At 42.3% G+C, this 22,543-nt stretch overlaps 1 pseudogene; it reads left to right on the forward strand.

Annotated features, from left to right (window-relative positions):
• Positions 1-5,337: 5,337 nt before the first annotated feature.
• Positions 5,338-14,856, forward strand: LOC129650928 (putative monooxygenase p33MONOX; annotated as a pseudogene).
• The last annotated feature ends 7,687 nt before the right edge of the window (positions 14,857-22,543 follow it).

A 22,543-nucleotide genomic window follows, 5' to 3' on the forward strand; every position in this document is an offset into this window, starting at 1 on the left:
ACACCCACCTGACTATGATCCTTAATCTTAATTTTTACCTGGAGAGAGATTTTTTCCCTGAGCAAATGGTGCAGAAATGATCTCATCTTTTAAGTGAGAATCCTCCAGCTACTTAGCTGGATGTGGCTCATTCACATAGGGCTACAGTCGATCCTAACACAAGTCCCTACTGTCTCTTTCACATATCATGAGAAATAACTACAATGCGCTGTTATCCCGAAACCATTTTCTCACCATAGGTTTCGTATCAATTACCTAGTGCCACACAATAATACTACACAGCAAACCACCACAAACCACACAGCAATAAGCATTTATTACTCATGCATCTGGGAGGTGTGCTCAGAAACTTTGCTGATTTTGGCTCAGTTAAGCAATTCTTTCGGTCTTGGTTGGACTTGCTTATATGTGCAGGGATCAGCTGAGTGTTGACTGATCTAGATTGTCTCTGCTGGGGTGACTGGGGTGACTTTATTCTGTTCTGTGTGTCCCTGATCCTCCATCAAGCTAACATAGACATGTTCTCGTGGCTATGGCAGGGTAAAAGAACAAGTGGAAACTCAAGTACTTTTCAGGTCTTGGCTTGTGTCACACTTGTTAACATTGCATTGGCCAAAGCAGGTCACAAGGCTAGGCCCAGAATAGGAGTGGGATAGCAAGCACTATAAAGTTACATGGCAACAGGCACGGGTAGTGTGCTCATTAAATGTTAATTCTGCCTTCTATTTCCTTATATTCCTGTCCAATTAGATCAGAAAAACCACTTGCTGATTCATATTACTGAGTCAGGACCTTATGTCAAGCCAAGATTTTATTGAATATACACTCCAGGATTTGTATTGTTTGTTTGTTTCAATAGAATCTGTACTTTTCCTTTTCTTTCTTTTCCCCACTAGATTGAAAAGTAGCAAAAGAAAACAGGTTCATTTTTAATAATGGATATCTAAACATTTCATGTCCTAATCCCTAGGATGACTTATAACTCCTACTGGGACCAATCTCCATCCCATGGTACTATGTTAGTCTCAACAAGTGAATTTAACACACAAGGAATAATACTCAAAGAGCTACTTATTAGAGTTGCATGATTTTTTCATAAAACCTGCAAAATATAAAATGAGCTTTCCTACTGAAGGTAGACTCTAGGGAGATTTCCTGTGTTAGGAATTTGGTATCTTCCTCTCAAATAAAAAAAAAATACTGCATTTTTCCTTTCTGAGAGTGTTTCCTAACAAAGTTATTATTCCATTTCTTGGGGAGGAAAATTATTTTTTCATTTGCATGAAACTTCCCCAGTGACATCTTCATCCAATGGAAACAAGAAGTCCTACTATTATCAGTTAACTCTCCAGTTAGTGACTTTGTGGGAGGGCTCCTGGAAAGCATCAGTTGTTTCAGAAAAGGTCCCCTTCTACTTTAAGATGAAAATCAGAACTTCCTCAGCCCTCTTGCACAAGCTACTTGAGCACATACATGATTACGTATGGAGGGAGGATAAGGCAATGAGAGAGGGCAAGGTTCTTGCCCAAACTCTAGCCTGCAGTTGCTTTTGGCCCCTTTATTTGTTATACCCAAGGTCATTTGGATAATTCGTCCTAAAGATGTGTGGAAGAAGTCACCAGCCCTGTGTAAGGGTGGGATCGTGGTGGGGCATAGAGACCCTCCCAGTCCTCCCCATATTTGTGTAACTGACCTCATACTTTTGCATAAAACCTGGACTCTGGGATGGGATAGCAAGGAGTCAGTATCTTAACTAGGCTGTTTACAAACTCTTTGACTTTGAAAATTTGAAATGATTTGTATGAGTTTGAAGCTGCTGCTGCTAAGTCGCTTCAGTCGTGTCCGACTCTGTGCGACCCCATAGACGGCAGCCCATCAGGCTCCCCCGTCCCTGGGAATCTCCAGGCAAGAACACTGGAGTGGGTTGCCATTTCCTTCTCCAATGCATGAAAGTGAAAAGTGAAAGTGAAGTTGCTCAGTCGTGTCCGACTCTTAGCAACCCCATGGACTAGCCTACCAGGCTCCTCCGTCCATGGGATTTTCCAGGCAAGAGTACTGGAGTGGGCTGCCATTGTGTTTCTTACACCTACAATGATACCTGACATACAGAAAGTCACTAATCCCAATTTCCTATATTCCCACTACATCTCCTCTCCTAACTCTCTCCCCCACCCTTTCTTGGTCCTTTATTCTCACCTGAGCCTCAAGTCTCACAGCCATGGCTTACCCCAGAGAGAGAGAGAGAGAAAGAGAGCCAGTCAGAGATGGGCTAAAAGAAGCTAAATCTTGTTTGCAGAAACATTCGGCTTCAGATTCATTTCTGCAGAAAAGCAGTAATGTATTGATACTTGAAAAGAAGAGACTCCAGAATAAAGAAGAGGGAGCGTGGGGTCTCATCCTGAGGACAAGGGGGAATGTGGAATGTTTAGGGTTTCACTGGCATGAGACCGAGACTTTCCGGGAGAGAGGAAGACTGAAATTACTTTGATTTTCATGGAAATTATCATCTGACTTTGATCTTGACAGAATGTCACTGAATCAAATTCTGAAGTTTAGGTTTGAAGTGAGAGATTTGGGGGAGGGAGTGCAAGCTGAAAGAATAGATGGGGGGGTAGTAGGTGTGTGTGTGGGTCGGTGGGTGGGGGTGTGTGGAGAGCAATGGGCATGGCAGGTGCAGAAAGAGGGATTGTCCTTTCCTCCCTGCCTACAGGAATTCAGGTTTAAAACACAAGTTTTAGATGAGCTGAAAGAAGACTGTTCTTAATTTCTCTCAGATTCATGCTAGTTATAAATGCTGGAGAAAAAATTGGATTGAAGAATGTCTGGTAACACAGACACTGTAAACCTTTTATTATCATATTTGTGGCTTCTGGGGTATGCTTTTAATGTCATCTTAAGATGTTGCTCACTTAAAACAATTGTTCTTAATTTTAAATTAAATTAAAAAACCAACCCAAGTGTCTTACTCCCTTCAATTAATTTTCCTTTTAAGTATATGAATTCCTTGCTGAGGAAGCTGGAGCCAGCTGGCTCTGAAAATAATGCATCAGTTCAGTTCAGTCACTCAGTCATGTGTTTGTGACCCCATAAGATTGCAGCACGCCAGGCCTCCCTGTCCATCACCAACTCCAGGAGTTTACTCAAACTCATGTCCATTGAGTTGGTGATGCCGACTCATGACCATCTCATCTTCTGCCATCCCCTTTTCCTTACACCTTCAATCTTTTCCAGCATCAGGGTCTTTTCCAAGGAGTCAGTTCTTCGCATCAGATGGCCAAAGTGTTGGAGCTTCAGTTTTAGCATCAGTCCTTCCAATGAATACTCAGGACTGATCTCCTTTAGGATGGACTGGTTGGATCTCCTTGCAGTCCAAGGGACTCTCAAGAGTCTTCTCCAACACCACACCTCAAAAGCATCAATTCTTTAGCACTCAGCTTTTATAGAGCAACTCTCACATCCATACATGACTACTGGAAAAACCATAGCTTTGACTAGACAGATCTTTGTTGGCAAAATAATATCTCTTCTTTTTAATATGCTGTCTAGGTTGATCATAAATGTTCTTCCAGGCAGCAAGTGTCTTTTAATTTCATGGCTGCAGTCACCATCTGCAATGATTTTGGAGCCCAAGAAAATAAAGTCTCTCACTGTTTCCATTATTTTCCCATCTATTTGCCATGAAGTGATGGGATTGGATTCCATGATCTTAGTTTTCTGAATGCTGAGCTTTAAGCCAACTCTTTCACTCTCTTCTTTAACTTTCATCAAGAGGCTGTTTAGTTCTTCTTCACTTTCTACCATAATGGTAGTGTCATCTGCATATTTGAGGTTATTGATATTTCTCCTGGAAATCTTGATTCCAGTTTGTGCTTCATCCAGCCCAGCATTTGCATGCTGTACTCTGCATATAAGTTAAATAAGCAGAGTGACAATATACAGCCTTGATGTACCCCTTTCCCTAATTGGAACCAGTCTGTTGTACCATGTCCAGTTGTAACTGTTGCTTCCCAACCTACATACAGATTTGTCAGGAGGCAGGTCAGGTGGTCTGGGATTCCCATCTTTTTCAGAATTTTCCATAGTTTGTTGTGATCCACACAGTCAAAGGCTTTGGTGTAGTCAATAAAGCAGAAGTAGATGTTTTTCTGGAACTCTCTTGCATTTTTGAAAATAATACATACATAGTTTAAGTATTTTCATGCTTTAAGAGATCTATTAATTCTATGAAATAATATTAAGATAAAAAGCAGCACATTGTAGAGACAAGTTTTCCTGCAAATAGTCTGGTCCTGGCTCATCACAACTGGCTGTGTGAACTTGGCTGGAGTTGTTAACTTCCCTGAACCTTAACTCCTTCATGTGGATTTTGTTCCATCACTCAGTCATGTCTAACTCTTTGTGACCCCATGGACTGCAGCATGCCAGGTCCCTCTGTCCTCCACTATCTCCTGGAGTTTGTTCAAATTCATGTTCATTGAGTCAGGGTTGCTAACTAACCATCTCATCCTCTACTGCCCCCTTCTCCTTTTGCTTTCAATCTTTCCCAACATCAGGGTCTTTTCCAATAGGTCATCTCTTCGTAAGAGGTGGCTAAAGTATTGGAGTTTCAGGTTCAATATCAGTCCTTCCAATGACAGTCAGGGTTGATTTTCCTTAGGATTGACTGCTTTGATCTCCAACCCAGGGATTGAACCCATGTTTCCTGCTTGGTGGGTGGATTCTTTACCCCTGAGCCACCTGGGAATCCCTATCTATATAACACCTTGAGCACGTGCTTAGTCCCTCAGTCGTGTCTGACTCTCTGTGACCCCATGGAGTGTAACCCACCAGGCTCCTCTCTCCATGGGGATTCTCCAGAGAATACTAGAGTGGGTTGCTATGCCCTCCTCCAGGGGATCTTCCCAACCCAGGGATTGAACCCAGGTCTCCTGCATTGCAGGTGGACTCTTTACTGTCTGAGCCATGAGAGAAGCCCATACAACACCTTAAACAAAGTTAATTTCAAAAAAGTCCATTCTCTTCTTCTTAGATTCTGTGAATCGTAATCTATAAACAAACTAACTTCTCCAATTTCCTCATCTATAAAATGGAAATTATAATAGTGTCTATCCTATTAGGCTTGTTGTGAGGTTTGCATGAGAAAATGTTTGCAAAGAGCTTAGCATAATGACTGGCACTTAGGAAGTGCTCCAGGAATGTAGGTTTAGAAAAGAAAGGACAAGAGAAGCTGCTGTGCTTCAGTCAGATCATTCTCTGCAATTCTATTTTAGGCACTGTGGGCTCCCCAGTGTGTATACATGAACGATGTTAATGCAGAGTTAGCAAATGATGATGGCGATGACGACTGCAGTAACCAGGATCTATTCAGAATGCTTTATCCGTGTTAACACATTTAATTTTCATACCAACCCTATGAGACAGGTAAAATTATCATCCCTGTTCTTATAGATGAGGAATCTGAGACACAGAGAGGTTAAGTGACTTGCCTTATGCCCCAGCTAGTAAAGGTCACCCTCTATTTGGAAACCAGAACTGATCCTGAAGTATCTGAAAAAAAAAAAACCCAAAACAGAAAATTACTCCTCTATTAGTCTCTTTGGTTTTTCAAGGATGCTCAGAAAGTTGAATGACTAAATGATGCATAATCTTCAATCACCCTCTCCCCAAATTCCTCACCTATGTCTAGCAGTTTCTTGCCACCTGGTGCTAATGAACACGCAAAAGAAAACCTCAACATTTGTCTAATGACGTTAACTAATGCTGCCCCCTGCATGGTGATTATGAGTGGAGCTGTGCTGTGGCTTCAGCAAGCAGGTGGTGGAAGTTCTTAATGAAAATTGCATACAGATTATAGCATTTTGGTATATTTTAGGATGAAATTCACTAAGGGTTCAAAACCTTTTCCAATTGGCTCACTTATCCTTACCACTAACAGGAGGGCTTAAAGTAAAGAACTAGAAGCATGAGAAGAACTAAATATAAATCACATTAGAGCTGCCCCCATGGTAGAGAAATGACTCAGAATGATAATGAATAAAGCTTCTGTGGTGCTTTTCATGAAAGGAACTGACAGCAGGCAAAATATGGACGCAGAAGGCCAATTCTGACTAAAGAGTACTGGCATAGATTGAGACTTTTTCTATTGGGGAATGGGAAGTTTGCTAAGAATTATGAACTATATACACCAAGTTGTATGTGTAAGTGAATAAATGAACTTGAAGAATTGGATGTGGTTAAGAAAGATAAAGAAAATGATGAATTCCTTTCTATAACAAGAGGAGAAATTTATTCATGCTAATGCTTGAAGGTGAAGTATTGAAAAATGGCTCAATAACAATAGAACAACTTATGGTTATTCCAGAGAAATAGATTGGAGAGGAAAAATTCTTCTTATTCTCTTTTGCTTGGTATACTTCATAAAGTCATGCTAAAATGTTCATTTTTTTCACCTCTAACTGCAGTAAGTATTTTCAGATATAATTAAGTATATATTTGCTAAACAGGAAAACAAGACAAGCAGAAAAGGTCAAAAACCCATCTCATCATTTTCAGGACAATTTTCCAGGGTTAAGAAGAAAACTTGCTTTGTAGTAATTTTAAAAGCCTTTAGACTTCTGTTTTTAGTCATTTCTGGTTTGTTTTTTTTTAATTTTTTCTACTAATTCAATTGCTTGAGAGGAAAGAATCTGTATTCAAAATCTCAAATTCTTAGCAATTGCATTCAAACACTACCATTTGTTAGTCAGCATATCCACTTTTCGTTTAGATTTCAAAGTTTGTTTTTAACCATAGTCCAATATTTTCCTGTTTAGTTTTCCCTAGAACTGGTTCAACCTATATTTCGCATTTCCCAAAATGACAGTGAGTTCAATGGTGACATGTTTATCAGTGAGGGTGGGCTTCAAATGTGTGCAAGTTAAGTCCAACTGTCCTAACTCTCCAATGGGAGGACTATTTAAAGTATTTCAGTATTGACATATTATTTTTCTGTTTACAATTGGAACCTCCTTTAATGACAAATACTAATTTCTGATAGTTTGAGCTTATCTAAGAGACATCACTGGCTTTAAGGACACTGAACTGTTCTTTGTTATTCTTAGTTACTCATCACTGAACAAGGCTATCTTTTCTCTTGAAGCAAGACGACTGAATCCCTACACCATTATTATATGCTCACAAATACTATTATGGGCATGCACACACGGGGGTCCAACTCTATTCTTAATTATTCATGCTAGTAGAAAGGAGACTGAGACAATACAGAGTTATACACAATCCAAAAAGCTTATACATTTCAGTTTAGAAAGTCCTGCTTGACTTTCATTTGGAGATGGAAAATTTACCAAAGTGATACATGAAATAAGTATTTATTAGGCACCTGCTGTATAAAGGCATTCTAAGTACCAGGGGACATACAGGGTATAAAAGGAATACCTGGTAAGTGGTTTGCTGGGAGATCAATCAACAAGAGGGAATACAGCACAGTGGTGACGCTGTCTTGAGAAGGCAGGGCAATGATGGATCAACTCATAGGAAATAATTGCCAGATCCTAGTTATGAGACAGTGAAAAACAGAGCTCGCTTCTTGGGTGAAATTTATCTTTGCTCCAGAATTGAAGGGCACGTTGGCTATAGTTTTCAAGAATGGAAACGTATTCCAGAACTCCAGAAAATCACAGACAGGAAAGACCAAATAAAGTCACCACCTTCTGGCTGCAGGATGGGTTGTGGTAAGTGACTTGCCTAATGTAAAATGTGTCAACTGCAGAACAGAGCCTAAAATTTCATGAACCCTCACTGAGTGGAGAAATAGTGTCCTGGTATTCTATCACTGGATTAAATTCCATTTCTTCACAGAACAGTTTTAATAGTTACTGTGACTATGGCCACGTAAGACACAACTGGTTAAATCAGTTTCATCAGTTCCATTGACTTAACTGGGGTTGAAAACTACATAACAAGCCAGCCAATGTCCAAGTCACGTTGAAAAACGTGTTCCTCATCACACTTGCCCCACATATTTTTTCATAGTGGCCATATAGCTAGAATGCACCAGTATGATAATACCAGTTGTTAGACTAATAAAACATTTGTATTCTAGTCGGTAAGACTGCATCTCTGATAGACCCTTCAAATGCCTTCACAACCACATGAGCCACCCAGACTTCTCAAATAGTCTCCATAATCTAGTAACTGAAGGAGACACAGTCAGGCCCCTTGAGGACCCTGCTTCATTCTGACTGGTCAGTGCTTGGGCCAGCATTTATTCTGATTGGTCAATACCAATAGTGTGCCAGTGGTTATTACTCGCACCTTTCACTTCCATATTGTTCATGCTATTCCCTCTGCCTTGAATGCTTTTTCTCATTTCACCTGTTCACATTTTCTCCCATATCTGTCACAGGGAACTGGATTATACAATATCTGTGGTGGTAGAACTGTATCTATTAGGCTGCTTTTCTTCACAGCCAAGACTGGAGCTTCAAACAGGCAAGAAGGCTGACACCCCCAAAACAAAGAAGGGCTGAAACCCTGTATGCTCTTGCCTTTCACTTTGATGATGAGAGTATCCCTAGACATACACACCAAAGACAGAAGTCAGAATAAGCTAAAGGAGTACGAAAGGGAAGGTAGAGACGCTGCAGGCCCAGCTGCTCGCTTCACACCAACAAAGTGAGTTAGCTGATCAGCATCAACATGTATACACCACAGACTGGCTGCTGCTTCCCTTCTGCCTGCAGCAATAATCTCCTTTGTGGCCCATCCTAAATAAAAGTGCAGAAAGGGAATTCTGGGGGATGTAGTCAGCCTGGCCATGGTGACCCATTAAAAAGCTACCACACCTTGGTATGAAGGCTGAAGTGCCATTCCCTTCCTGTTTCATCCTGTTCTCATCTGGTCAGGCTGGAAGTCCTCATTCCCTCCTTTGAGTTCCCAAAGCCTTCTAAACAAAACCACATGGTAGCATTTAGCATGCCACTTGCCTTTTAATTTTTAGTCTGCTCATTATATTCCCACCACTGTAAGGGCAGGAAGCTCCTTCAAGTTAGGATCTGAAGGTCATTACATTGCCTAACACACGATGAATGGTTCATAAAGGTTCATGGAATGAATGAGAGAATTGTTGAATGAATATTGAACTGACTGATGTAACACAGAGAAGCAATGGGAAGCAAGATTCAAGGGTACTGTAGGTCACTAACTGTACAAATAATTATCTCCAAAGCTTAGCACCTTGAAAAAAGTTATTAGTTCTCAGGTTCTGAGAGTCCTGAATCTGGGAGCAGCTTCGTGGGTCATGCTGGCTCAGGGTTATCTGGTGAAGTCACAGTCAAACTATTGGTTGGGACTGTAGTCTTTGAAAAGGCTGCAGGATCAGTTTCCAATCTCACATACATGAGTTGTTGTTCAGTCGCTCAGTCTTGTTTGACTCTTTGCAACCCCACAGACTGCAGCATGCCAGGCCTCTCTGTCCTTCATCTCCCGGAGTTTGTTCAAACTCGTCTCCATTGAGTTGGTGAAGCCATCCAACCATCTCATCCTCTGTTGTTCCCTTCTCTTCCTGCCTTCAGTCATCTCTGTCACATGGAACTTTCTATTGGGCACAGTATGGCAGCTGGCTTCTCACAGAGCAAGGGATTCAGAAGAGAGAGGGGCAATACCACATTGCTCCTCTGACCTGCTCTCTGAGTCACATGCTGTGTTTTTCACCTTGTCATCTTAGTTAGAAGTAAGTCACCCAATAGGAGGAGGGGATTACACAGAGCATGAATCCCCTGAGGCTGCCTCACAGGTGGGAGGGAGTAAGGCTTTGGGCAGGGGGTCTTGACACAGAGTTCTTTAGCTGACCTCCGAATTCAATTCACTTCCCACTATGTAAGTGTCTAGAGTCATGTTCTTTCTTTTCTTTTTTATTCTGTGTGTGTGTGTGTAAGTCTACTCACTGAAAATAAGCCTTTAATGTCAAGTCAAAAATTGGATTTTGTGGAAATACTTTAAAAGAAGAACAAAGAGAGGGAACCCAATTTGGAGCTAACCTTTCTTTACTAAAATGATTTCCTCTACTGCAGTCAGGTTTGTTTTGGCCTCTAGAAAATACTGGTTAAAAAAAAAAAAAGTAAACAGCAGTTCTGATTTCACACACACACATATGCATATATATGCATACAATCCTGAGTCTTTATCATCAAAACAGATATTGTAACCTAGTCTGGGGAGTTTAGACTAGCTTTACATGGACAGTAATAATAGATATATTTGTTCAACAGCTACTACAGCCAATAATAGCTTATTGAGCATGTACTAAGCACCAGGCGCTGTGCTAAGAGTTTTTCATATGCTATCACATTTAATTCTGAAACAACCCTGCGGGGTAGGTACTACTATTTCTCCCAGTTTTGTTTTTTTTTTTTTTTTAAGATGAATATAATGAAGCTTAGAGGAATTGCATGAGTTAGAGAGACAATTAAAGAAATTACTTATGTAAACTCACACTGACAGCCGGTGCTAGGACCAGCACTCTACATTCTTCAGTGCATCGATTCACAGCTGTAAACATCCTTCTGGGGGACATGCTAGGTGCTAGGGTTGGTGTTTATATTCATTGCCCATTCTTCTCTATAGCCCTTTGAAGTAAATGTTATTATCCCCCCTTTATGGATGAGAAGGTTCACAGAAGACACTGCTTGCTTTAATCCACACAGCTAATAGAAAAGCAGCCTAGGATTCAAGCCCCACAATGTCTGCATCAAAGGTCCATGTTCCTTCTACTATGTTTATTGCTTTCTAGCTCAGGGGTTTCCCAGCTGCATATCATAACCTGTTAGTGTATAGTGAGGTCAAGTAATTGTGTCCTAACCAGCCCTTTAAACACTGGAGTAGAACAGAATATAACAGAAGAGAAGATAACTGAACAGAAAATATTAGTGTGCATCACACATAGGAAATGGCACCCCACGCCAGTCCTCTTGCCTGGAGAATCCCATGGATGGAGGAGCCTGGTGGGCTACAGTCCATGGGGTTGTGAAGAGTCAGACACAACTGAGCGACTTCACTTTCACTTCACATAGTGATGGTGAGGCACTGCTTAGTGAAAGTTTTATTTCAATTATGTGTATCAGCATGATCTGTGATCATGTATGTGTGCGTGTGCACATGTGTGTATATATTAAAATGTAAAATGCATTTCTTATTCTGGTTACCATGAAAAGCATTTGAAAGCCTCTGCCTGAGCCACTCCATCTGCTCTTAAGGTCACTGCCAACAGTGTTCAGGCTTCAGTGATAACTTACCTACACTGTACACATTTTCTTTTGACCCTAAACCACTCAGACAAAGGTGGTTATAAAGATCAACTTCCTAGTGTCCTTTCTACTAATTAAAGAAAACCATATGCAACTTACTAGCTATGTGTGACTTTTGCCGTTACTGCTGCTGCTGCTGCTGCTAAGTTGCTTCAGTCATGTCCGACTCTGTGCGACCCCATAGATGGCAGCCCACCAGGCTCCCCCATCCCTGGGATTCTCCAGGCAAGAACACTGGAGTGGGTTGCCATTTCCTTCTCCAATGCATGAAATTGAAAAGTGAAAGTGAAGTCGCTCAGTCGTGTCTGACTCTTAGCGACCCCATGGACTGTAGCCAGGCTCCTCCATCCATGGGATTTTCCAGGCGAGAGTACTGGAGTAGGGTGCCATTGCCTTCTCCGTTTGCCAAGTTACTAACCCTGTCTAAAGGCAGCCTCCCTGAATTTTACTTTCTCCATCTTTTAAGTACCATAATTATGTGCTCATTTATGTTGCAAGGATTGACTGAGATCATGTGAATGTCTCAACACACAGGTGCCCAAAACAACCATTAAATAAGTACTAGCAATTATTAAGTTATCTACAGACAGTTGCTAACAACTTATGATGGTAGAAACCATATTTTGAACTTCCAAGTTTGATCTTTTCCCCGGACTGCGTGTGATACTCTTGTGCTCGGCAGCGGCTGAACCACAGCTCCCAACCAGCCACGCCATCACAAGGATGAATGACACAAACACAACCATTCTGTTTTTCACCTTCAGTACAGTATCTAAGAAATTACATGAGCTATTCAACACTTTATTATGAAATAGGCTTTGTGAGAGATGATTTTGCCCAACTGTAGGCTAATGTAAGTGTGTTACGCAGGTTTAAGGCTAGGCTAAGCTCTGATGTTCAGTAGGTTAAGTGTACTAAGTGAATTTTAGGGGATTTAATGACATTTTCAACTTACAGTGAATTTCTTGGTACATAATCCCATCGTAACTAGAGAAAGACCTGTACATAGACTGGAGGGGTCTTAATTGAGAGTCTCATGTTCAAGGAAATAAAAGGATAAGGAGGGAAGTGTACTTTTCTCTAGCTTTGAATCCTCCAACTTCATGAAAACATAAATTAGGTAGGTCTGCAATGGTCCAATTTATTTATCCAACACCTATTGAATGTCTGCTATATGCCAAAGATGGGCTAATCAGCAATGACATACCAAGAGTTTTTAGAGTCAGATCCAAATTTACAGATGCTTCCTAAAGTTGGGGTTTATTAGACGAGCAGAGTGATAAATCACACTGGCACCTCATTTTATGATTTTAGACAAGAGTGATCATCACTTAACTCTTACACATAAGCTCTGTCAAATGAACTTCAGTGATAATGGCCTCATTTTTTTTAAAGCCTTATCCACCTGGCATTCGATTGATTGAATCTGAGGTCCTCACTATCCATTTTTACAGCTTGGTTCCTTCTCCTCACATGTCACAATTGGGAGGATTGATTTTCTTTGTACACTGTCTTTTCTCCTTTCGAATTCCCAGCTCCCTATTTTTCTTTTCTACTCCTGCTATCCACCATTGATTCTCTTCCTGTGTTCTGTCCACTATCTCTAGCCCTAAGCTAAGGGACCCAGCTCTTCTTTCCTATACGCATTTCTAATGAGAGGTGGATCAGCAAGAAGTAAAAGTGTGGTTCTTAGGCGGGGAAAGCCACCATATCCCAGGACACTGATTTCTAATTCTTTGCCACACATCTTTGCTTTGAGATGCAGGGAGCTTGCCAAAGGAAAATTGCCTTTCCATACCTAACGTGTGTGTGTACGACTTAACATTCCTTCCCAAAGGGTCAAGTACAAAAGCAGGGCCTCAAAAATGTTGGTTGACTTTAATTGAACATAAAAATGATGACACTTTAGCCTGGATTTACTATTTGAGTCAAAAGCAGTTGTTTTTACATTTATGGGCTCCTTAAAACTTCAAAGTATTTTCGCACACATTTTCTTTTATTTCACACACTTATGTTTCCACTGCTTCATAAAACCAATGAGAACAAGAATTGTCTGATGTTATAAGAATTCTGCGAAGTAGACAGAGCAGGTATTTTATCCTCATTTTCTAAGATAAGGAAACCCAGGCTCAGCGATACTGTTTTACCCCAATGTCACTTAGCTCTTCAAGAGCAAAGTTAATGCTGGAGTCTGACTCTCAATTTAGCCACCGCATGTTGATCAGTGCCTGAGGCCCAAACACATTTGATGGCCAGTACACCATGGCCTGGTTCCAACTGCACCACGTCTGTTGGACATCATTTTCCCGGTCTTTGCAGCCTTCTAGCACTGGAGCTCAGCCCAAAGGAGCCCCACTGTGGCAGAGAAATAGAACCTCTGGATAGACTCTTCTAGAAGAGCTTTGATAATGTGGACAGTTGGACAATGTCCCTTGTGAGTGTTTGTCAGCAGGATCATCACATTTCACTGGGGTTGAAGGGACTCTGGAATTCTATACAGTTAAACCACCTGGATCTTGGTCTTCCAATGACTTGGAGAGAACTCCAAGGGTCTGCCCTTGAGCCTAGTGGGCCTCCAGGAAAGATGGCCCTCCCGACCAAGATGTATTTACTATCAGGCATTCAGTCATGACAATGCCCTCAGGAGCTCTATACAATGTCTTCTCTTCCTTCAGTTATGGGCAGTACTCCCTGGAAGCCAGTGTTTCCAGGGTGCAAGTATCAGAACCTTGCCAAGATAGACTGGGGAGACACCAGTATGCCCTCCCCTGCCAGGACCCTATAGCATTGACAACGTAGATAGGTGGTAAAGTCTAGAGCTACCCATGTTATCATGAGTTCTCTGATCATAAAGCAGATCAGGGAGAGCACTCAGCATTTTGAACAACAGGCAGGGCTGAGAGGTGCTGGCTGTACACTCCCAAAGGATCTTCCCACAGAGGGTGATAAGTACCTTCAAGTGGCAAAAGTGTTAGTGCGAGTCACTCAGTCGTGTCCGACTCTTTGCAACCCCATGGACTGTAGCCCAACTGTCTCCTCTGTTTATGGAGCTCTCCAGGCAAGAATCCTAGAGTGGGTTGCCATGCCCTCATCTAGGGGATCTTCCCACCCCAGGGATTCAACCTGGGTCTCCCACATTGCAGGCAGATTCTTCACCATCTGAGCCACCAGGGAAGCCCAAGTGGCAAAATCATGTCACAAACTACACAGTGGAGGAAAAACAAAAGAGTAGAAGCAGTCTGCATGCCAGACCACCCCTAGCAGCACCCCTCACCCATCCTCTAAGCAGAAACCCAAAGGCTGTTATACTTCTGTTCTTCCACAGACTTCCCCAGCCCAATCCCAGTGCCATGGATGTTGCAAGCAGGCATAAGGACAGAAGCTCAGATACATGGAGTTTCTTTGAGCAAGAACACTCCAGGCCTACAAAGAAGCCCTCTCCAATGGAGCTGCTCTGATCTAGGCCACCTGAGTGGCTGAGGATCCAGCAACATTCAAGCCACCCAAGATGGATAACCCAGTGATAGAAGGAACAATTGCTGGAGACCAATAATCTCATAATAGAATATGCTCATGCCTACTGGGTTCTAGAGCTCTTTCTATTCCAGGGACTCTGGATAGAGGGTGTCTTGTTCCCCTTTACCTTACCATAGGAAATGTTTTGTATTTAGGGGTTTGTTTGTTAAACTGAAGGTGGAGCTGGAGATAAACTTGGCTCTTGAGAAACACTAGGGCAAAGCTTATCATTCTGTACTGCTTTAATTTATAGTCACCCTAAATCATATTAACCACTGATGTATGAGAGACCTATTCATACTGTTCATGGGATTCTCAAGGCAAGAATACTGAAGTGGTTTGCCATTCCCTTCTCCAGTGGACCACATTTTGTCACAACTCTCCACCATGACCCATCCATCTTGGGTGGCCCTACATGGTGTGGCTCATAGTTTCATTGAGTTAGACAAGACTGTGGTCCATGTGTTAGATTGGTTAGTTCTCTGTGATTTTGGTTTTCAGTCTGTCTGCCCTATGATGGATAAGGATAAAAGGCTTATGGAAGCTTCCTGGTGGGAGAGACTGACTGAGGGGGAAACTGAGTCTTGTTCTGATTGGTGGGGCTTGCTCAGTAAATCATTTATCCAATTTTCTGTTGCTGGGTGGAGCTGCGTTCCCTCCCTGCTATTTACCTGGGCCAAACTATGGTTGGAGGTAATGAAGATAATGGTCAGATCAGAGATCAGATCAGTTGCTCAGTCCTGTCCGACTCTTTGCAACCCCATCAATCGCAGCACGCCAGGCCTCCCTGTCCATCACCAACTCCCGGAGTTCACTGAGACTCACATCCATCGAGTCAGTGATGCCATCCAGCCATCTCATCCTCTGTCATCCCCTTCTCCTCTTGCCCCCAATCCCTCTCAGCATCAGAGTCTTTTCCAATGAGTCAACTCTTCGCATGAGGTGGCCATAGTACTGGAGTTTCAGCTTTAGCGTCATTCCTTCCAAAGAAATCCCAGGGCTGATCTCCTTCAGAATGGACTGGTTGGATCTCCTTGCAGTCCAAGGGACTCTCAAGAGTCTTCTCCAACACCACAGTTCAAAAGCATCAATTCTTCGGTGCTCAGCCTTCTTCACAGTCCAACTCTCACATCCATACATGACCACAGGAAAAACCATAGCCTTGACTAGATGGACCTTTGTTGGCAAAGTAATGTCTCTGCTTTTCAATATGCTGTCTAGGTTGGTCATAACTTTCCCTCCAAGGAGTAAGCGTCTTTTAATTTCATGGCTGCAGTCACCATCTGCAGTGATTTTGGAGCCCAGAAAAGTAAAGTCTGACACTGTTTCCACTGTTTCCCCATCTATTTCCCATGAAGTGATGGGACCGGATGCCATGATCTTCGTTTTCTGAATGTTGAGCTTTAAGCCAACTTTTTCACTCTTCTCTTTCACTTTCATCAAGAGGCTTTTTAGTTCCTCTTCACTTTCTGCCATAAGGGTGGTGTCATCTGCATACCTGAGGTTATTGATATTTCTCCTGGCAATCTTGATTCCAGCTTCTGTTTCTTCCAGTCCAGTGTTTCTCATGATGTACTCTGCATATAAGTTAAATAAGCAGGGTGACAATATACAGCCTTGATGGACTCCTTTTCCTATTTGGAACCAGTCTGTTGTTCCATGTCCACTTCTAACTGTTGCTTCCTGACCTGCATACAAATTTCTAAAGAGGCAGATCAGGTGGTATGGTATTCCCATCTCTTTCAGAATTTTCCACAGTTTATTCTGATCCACACAGTCAAAGGCTTTGGCATAGTCAATAAAGCAGAAATAGATGCTTTTCTGGAACTCTCTTGCTTTTTCCATGATCCAGCGGATGTTGGCAATTTGATCTCTGGTTCCTCTGCCTTTTCTAAAACCAGCTTGAACATCAGGAAGTTCACGGTTCACATATTGCTGAAGCCAGGCTTAGAGAATTTTGAGCATGACTTTACTAGTGTGTGAGATGCATGCAATTGTGTGATAGTTTGAGCATTCTTTGGCATTGCCTTTCTTTGGGATTGGAATGAAAACTGACCTTTTCCAGTCCTGTGGCCACTGCTGAGTTTTCCAAATTTGCTGGCATATTGAGTGCAGCACTTTCACAGCATCCTCTTTCAGGATTTGGAATAGCTCAACTGGAATTCCATCACCTCCACTAGCTTTGTTTGTAGTGATGCTTTCTAAGGCCCACTTGACTTCACATTCCAGGATGTCTGGCTCTAGGTGAGTGATCACACCATCGTGATTATCTTGGTCATGAAGATCTTTTTTGTACAGTTCTTCTGTGTATTCTTGCCATCTCTTCTTAATATCTTCTGCTTCTGTTAGGTCCATACCATTTCTGTCCTTTATCGAGCCCATCTTTGCATGAAATGTTCCTTTGGTATCTCTGATTTTCTTGAAGAGATCCCTAGTCTTTCCCATTCTGTTGTTTTCCTCTATTTCTTTGCATTGATCGCTGAAGAAGGCTTTCTTATCTCTTCTTGCTATTCTGTGGAACTCTGCATTCAGATGTTTATATCTTTCCTTTTCTCCTTTGCTTTTCACTTCTCTTCTTTTCACAGCTATTTGTAAGGCCTCCCCAGACAGCCATTTTGCTTTTTTGCATTTCTTTTCCATGGGGATGGTCTTGATCCCTGTTCTCCTGTACAATGTCACGAACTTCATTCCATAGTTCATCAGGCACTCTATCAGATCTAGTCCCTTAAATCTATTTCTCACTGCCACTGTATAATCATAAGGGATTTGATTCAGGTCATACCTGAATGGTCTAGTGGTTTTCCCTACTTTCTTCAATTTAAGTCTGAATTTGGCAATAAGGAGTTCATGGTCTGAGCCACAGTCAGCTCCTGGTCTTGTTTTTGCTGACTGTATAGAGCTTCTCCATCTTTGGCTGCAAAGAATATAATCAATCTGATTTCGGTGTTGACCATCTGGTGATGACCATGTATAGAGTCTTCTCTTGTGTTGTTGGAAGAGGGTGTTTGTTATGACCAATGCATTTTCTTGGCAAAACTCTATCAGTCTTTGCCCTGCTTCATTCCATATTCCAAGGCCAAATTTGCCTGTTATTCCAGGTGTTTCTTGACTTCCTACTTTTGCATTCCAGTCCCCTATAATGAAAAGGACATCCTTTTTGGGTGTTAGTTCTAAAAGGTCTTGTAGGTCTTCATAGAACCATTCAACTTCAGCTTCTTCAGCATTACTGGTTGGGGCATAGACTTGGATTACTGTGATATTGAATGATTTGCCTTGGAAACGAACAGAGATCATTCTGTCGTTTTTGAGATTGCATCCAAGTACTGCATTTTGGACTCTTTTGTTGACCATGATGGCCACTCCATTTCTTCTGAGGGATTTCTGCCTGCAGTAGTAGATATAATGGTCATCTGAGTTAAATTCACCCATTCCAGTCCATTTCAGTTCACAGATTCCTAGAATGTCGACATTCACTCTTGCCATCTGTTGTTTGACCACTTCCAATTTGCCTTGATTCATGGACCTGACATTCCAGGTTCCTATGCAATATTGCTCTTTACAGCATCGGACCTTGCTTCTATCACCAGTCATATCCACAGCTGGGTATTGTTTTTGCTTTGGCTCCATCCCTTCATTCTTTCTGGAGTTATTTCTCCACTGATCTCCAGTAGCATATCGGGCACCTACTGACCTGGGGAGTTTCTCTTTCAGTATCCTATCGTTTTGCCTTTTCATACTGTTCATGGGGTTCTCAAGGCAAGAATACTGAAGTGGTTTGCCATTCCCTTCTCCAGTGGACCACATTCTGTCAGATCTCTCCACCATGACCCGCCCGTCTTGGGTTGCCCCACGGGCATGGCTTAGTTTCATTGAGTTAGACAAGGCTGTGGTCCTAGTGTGATTAGATTGACTAGTTTTCTGTGAGTATGGTTTCAGTGTGTCTGCCCTCTGATGCCCTCTTGAAACACCTACCGTCTTACTTGGGTTTCTCTAACCTTGGGCGTGGGGTATCTCTTCACGGCTGCTCCAGCAAAGCACAGATGCTGTTCCTTACCTTGGACGAGGGGTATCTCCTCACCACCGCCCTTCCTGACCTTCAATGTGGGATAGCTCCTCTAGGCCCTCCTGCGCCCGCACAGCCACGGCTCCTCGGATGTGGGGTTGGTCCTCCCGGCCACCGCCCCTGCTTCAGGTGTGGGGTAGCTCCTCCCACCCGCTGCCCCTGGCCTCAGGCTTGGGGCATGGGGTAGCTCCTCCCGGCTGCTGCCCCTGACCTCAGACACCAGGTAACTCCTCTCGTCACCCCCCCCCCGACCTCAGACGCGGGGTAGCTCCTCTCGGCCATTCCTGCGCCGTCACAGTCTGGTACTCTCGGCTGCTGCCCCGACCCTGACCTCCCTCAAAAGATCCCATTTTTGTACTGCTACATTCAGTGCCCCCAACCCTGCAACAGGCCACCACCGACCCACGCCTCTGCCAGAGACTCCCGGACACCCACAGGCAAGTCTGGAGCAGCCTCCTGTGGAGTCACTGCTCCTTTCTTCTGGGTCCTGGTGCACAAGGTTCTGTTGTGACCTCCGAGAGTCTATTTCCCAGTCCTGTGTGAGTTCTGGCAGCTCTATGTTAGGGTTAATGGCGACCTCCTCCAAGAGGGCTTATGCCGTACCCAAGTCAGCTGCACCCAGAACCTCTGTCCCTGTGGAAGACCATGGCCGACTTTACCTCCACAGGAAATGCTCAAATACATTTCTGTCTCAGTATATGTGGGGTCCCTAGGTCCTGGTGCGCACAAGATTTGTTTGAGCCCTCTGAGCATCTCTGGTGGGAATGGGGTTTGATTCTAAACATGAATTTGCCTCTCCTACCATCTTGCTGGGGCTTCTCCTTTGCCCTTGGACGTGGGGTATCTCCATATGGCCAGTCCAGCGAAGCACAGCCACTGCTCCTGGCCTTGGACGGGGGGTTTCTCATTTCCAATTTCACATCCTACTAATTTTCCCTCTTCTTCAGCCAGAGAACTTGAACTGCTTCAACAGGATGAGTATCAATTTGCTGATCAGTTTTGATTAAAAAAAGCAAGAGAGTTCCAGAAAAACATCTATTTCTGCTTTATTGACTATGTCAAAGCCTTTGACTATGTGGATCACAATAAACTGTGGAAAATTCTGAAAGAGATGGGAATACCAGGCCACCTGACCTGCCTCTTGATAAACCTATATGCAGGTCAGGAAGCAACAGTTAGAACTGGACATGGAACAACAGACTGGTTCCAAATAGGAAAAGGAGTATGTCAAGGCTGTATATTGTCACCCTGTTTATTTAACTTATATGCAGAGTACATCATGAGAAACGCTGGGCTGGAGGAAGCACAAGCTGGAATCAAGATTGCCAGGAGAAATATTAATAACCTCAGATATGCAGATGACACCACCCTTATGGCAGAAAGTGAAGAGGAAATAAAGAGTCTCTTGATGACTGTGAAAGAGGAGAGTGAAAAAGTTGGCTTAAAGCCCAACATTCAGAAAACAAAGATCATGGCATCTGGTCCCATCACTTCATGGGAAATAGGTGGGGAAACAGTGGAAACAGTGTCAGACTTTATTTTTCTGGGCTCCAAAATCACTGCAGATGGTGACTGCAGCCATGAAATTAAAAGACGCTTACTCCTTGGAAGGAAAGTTATGACCAACCTAGATAGCATATTCAAAAGCAGAGACATTATTTTGCCAACAAAGGTCCATCTAGTCAAGGCTATGGTTTTTCCAGTGGTCATATATGGATGTAAGACTTGGACTGTAAAGAAAGCTGAGTGCCAAAGAATTGATGCTTTTGAACTATAGTGTTGGTGAAGACCTTGAGAGTCCCTTGGACTGCAAGGAGATCCAAACAGTCCATCCTAAAGATCAGTCCTGGGTTTTCATTGGAAGGACTGATACTGAAGCTGAAACTCCAATACTTTGGCCACCTGATGCGAAGAGCTGACTCATTTGAAAGACCCTGATGCTGGGAAAGATTGAAGGCAGGAGGAGAAGGGAACAACAGAGGATGAGATGGTTGGATGGCATCACTGACTCAATGGACATGAGTTTGAGTAAACTCCGGGAGTTGGTGATGGACAGGGAGGCCTGGCTGCTGCAGCCCATGGGGTCAAAGAGAGTCAGACAGGACTGAGCGACTGAACTGAACTGATGAGAGATCTTGTTACCTGTTTTTTTTGTTTTTGTTTTTTGTTTTTTTATCATTCACAGTAAAACACTTTGACTATTGCTTATGAGGTAAATGATATTTGTGTTGTTTCAAAACCCAGGCTCCTCAATTCTGTTAACTGACAATGCCCCTAAAAAGCATTGTCAAATAGTTGAGTAGAGATGTTTAGACAACTTTGGTCCTCTTAACCTATGCTGGTACTATGTACTCTGATATTGTCATGTGGGGGCACCTAAGATCTGATTGAAATCTGGGTATAACTGAAAGTCAGACTTGGCAGGCATTGCTTTGCTGACCCTGGACTCCCCCTGCCCTTGTAGCAGCCCTAATGGGCCACTTTTCTTGTACTGCAGCCAGTTTTCCTGTAGCACCTCTCGGGCCAGTGCTGCTAAAAGGAATCTCCTGTGTGTGTGTCACACAGGGCAAGCACTTGTCTTACATATCATGTTTTGCACTTTAAAGTGAGATTAACTCCAATTTGGTTAAAAATTTTGTAAAGGAGAAGACTCAGTGTACTAGTTTGGTATGGATAAAATGATGCTAACCTTTTTAAAAGTAAAGAAGATGGCAATTACAGTCAGATTACAGTTTTGAAGTTCATGTCATCCTATTTTGGTTTCCTTGTTTGGCCCAGGGATTAGAATTTTTTTTTTTTTTTTTTCCTGGATGATGGATGAAATTAAGGTTTTTCTATATGAAGGCATTTTTTTTCCTCAAAATGAGCCTTATACATTTATACATATATATTCACCTTATTAATGGAAGGAAATAGGAAAAAGCTTTTTATTTCTCACCATATCTCATCCTTAAGACATTGTCCTTGTTAGGACTCACTGTCTCAAACATTGTCTTAAATGCTGTAGTTTGTTGCATAGCATCTTGTCCTCATAAGCAACTGGCCTTTTCATAGAGACCCTAGAGACTAAAATTATCAGGACAGTTAATTTGTATATTCTGTTATATTTGTACCTCTTATTCATTCTGATAATACAATCCTTCAAAAAAGGTGGAGGGAGAGAACCTGAGACTTTCTACTCCTATTCCAGCTTTTTACTTATTCATTCTACCACATCTTCTACAAGCAAACAAAACACTGTTGAAATTTCATATCACTCCAACATGATTATCATCTTCATATTACAGATAAGCAGCTTTATGTCTTTAAATCTAAGACACCATTAATTAGAAAGACAATTATTTTATATATCATTCCACAAAAAAATAATGCAGTCAACTAACCTATGATATATCATTAATCAAGGGACACACCTTGATTTCAGAGATAACAAAATGTGGAGCTCTATGTGTCTTAGAACTGGTGAAAGGGATTAACTGAGTAAGTTACTTATACTTCAGTTTGCTAATTTATAAAGTATACAGTTAATTTATGGGACTGTTGTATGTAACTAGTTCCAAATTTTGCGTCTTACAGACATGGTCTAAAGAAGAGAACTTCTGACAAAAAGGCATCTCATAGGAAGAGGTTTCCTCATAGAATAAGGATTCCCAGAGATGGA

The sequence above is a fragment of the Bubalus kerabau genome, chromosome 4 (genome assembly GCF_029407905.1).
Source record: "Bubalus kerabau isolate K-KA32 ecotype Philippines breed swamp buffalo chromosome 4, PCC_UOA_SB_1v2, whole genome shotgun sequence".
Lineage (NCBI taxonomy): Eukaryota > Metazoa > Chordata > Mammalia > Artiodactyla > Bovidae > Bubalus > Bubalus kerabau.